The sequence below is a fragment of the Bison bison genome, unplaced genomic scaffold (assembly GCF_000754665.1).
Source record: "Bison bison bison isolate TAMUID 2011002044 unplaced genomic scaffold, Bison_UMD1.0 scf7180017864464, whole genome shotgun sequence".
NCBI classification, from domain to species: Eukaryota; Metazoa; Chordata; class Mammalia; order Artiodactyla; family Bovidae; genus Bison; species Bison bison.
Window position 1 is genome coordinate 7,725,394 of NW_011495025.1, and position 2,154 is coordinate 7,727,547.

A 2,154-nucleotide genomic window follows, 5' to 3' on the forward strand; every position below is an offset into this window, starting at 1 on the left:
TCTTGGAGTAACCTAGAAAAAGTATACGTAGGGTAGAGCAAAGGTCTTCCCTCATAGCTCAGTGGTAAGATCCGCCTGCAATGCAGGAGACCCTGGTTTGATTCCTGGGTCGGGAAGATCCACTGGAGAAGGGATAGGCTACCCACTCCAGTATTCTGGCCTGGAGAATTCCATGGAGTGTGTAGTCCATGGGGTCGCCAAGAGTCAGACACGACTGAATGACTTTCACTTTCAGGTTCAGGGTAGAGCAAGAAGATATTCAAAATATTTAGTCATGTATTTTGAGCACCAAATCAGCGTGAGTGTTAGAAATATGGAATTTGTTTAGTTGTAGTCGGGTGTTCCCACTGAATAAGCATTCAATAATGGAAGCTACTATGACACTCTTTTGGGCCCCTATTAGGGACAAAAATATCTTTTTTTTTTTTCATAGTTTCCTTTTCTTTATACAAATTGTTTGCTATTAATATTGCCAGGTTAAATATTAGACACCCAGTTGAATTTGAATTTCAGATAAACAATGAATCTTTTAGAGTATGTCTCAAATAAGGCATGGGACATGAAGTTAAATGACACCTTGTTCATCTGAAATTCAGAGTCAGCTGGGCATCCTGCCTTTTTGTTTGCACAATCTGGCAACCCTATTTACTGTGTCTCACCCCAAATTATACTGTCCTGACCTAAATGTTGTGTCCAACTTCCTCACCATAAAGTTGAAATTCTCTGTATTCTCAGCACAGTGCTTGGCACACAGTAGATGCTCAAGAAATGTTTGCTCTATTTTCTTTTATTTGAAGAAAGTTAGAGATTACAAACTGAAAAGCAAATACAGAGAAAGGTTGCTCTTTCTAAATAAGGTTGTCTAAATAAGGACAATCTGACACTCTGTTTTCCTTAGACAATAGTGCTGGTCTCCTGATGGATCGAGACCTGTGTGCGTCAGTTGGTTCCAGTGGGATGACCATGTGAGTCTGATTTATCCCATATGCTGAAAAGGAACAAACTTCATATTTAGAGAAGCTGAGAGGCAGCACTGTGGGCATCCTCTGGAAAGGCCAGGTGATGGCAGGTGCTGTGCTGCTGTAACTGTACGGAGTGTATAGCCTTTCTGTTTGGCAGGACAATTGGGCCATTCCTTAATAAGCCTTTCTAGGAGCCACAGTCCCAAGCCCTCACTATCCCACAGTGCTCAGGTCTCTCTCATCAAGGCTGTTAGCACCAGTGAGGAGGAACGCAATGCGGTCCTGGACTACTCGGGATCAAAACCTCAGTGCCTGAGATGTAAAGTCCCAAATCTTTAGCTTGGCATTTCAGGCAATAGCTGCCGCTGGCGATTCCCTGCATACCAGCCACACCAGGCACAGCCAGTGTTCCTGCAAAGCCTTGTTCTCTCAGACCTCACGACCTCACTTCTGCCTTTGCTTTTTCCTGAGACGTTTGACCTTCACTTTGCTTCTAGACAGATATTAAGCCTCCTTACAAGTCACACTTTAGAAGTTTCCAGTGCTTTATGAAGCCTGTCCCAGCTTCTTACCATCCTTTCAAAATTATAGCACATTTCTACCTTTGCTTCTGCCCAAAGGAAAAAAAAGTCTGTCTTTTGGGCTACAAATGAGTCAGTGATGTTTATGTGTTAGAAAATGCATTCAGCCATGAATTATAGAAACTTGCCCAAAATGGCTGAAACTAATTAGGAGTTTTATTTTTCTACTTAAATGTTTGGAGGTTGGCATTTCAGAGTTGATATGGTGGTCCAGCCAGAGACTAGGCTATTTCTGTTTTTCTGATGAGCTCTCCTTGACATTGTATCCTGACCCAGGGAATGTTTATTTCTGAGAGATCTTCAAGGGCAGGGGCTACATCATTAATTCATCTGACATTTTAAAAATTGTTCATATCTTTGTGACTATGCAATAAATGCTCATCAAATGAATGATAAATAAATGATTCATTAATGAGGTAATTTCTCCTTTGGGGACAAAGAAAAATGCATATTTGATTATAATAAACACAACCTCAGAGCCATGATATATAGAATTTTAAGAACATTCAGTTCCTTATTTGCTTCAGATGTCATGCTTTGGTTTATTTGGGCAAATATCTATTTGTCAAGGTCTTAGTGCCTGATCTCAAAAATTGAATTTAGGATATAGG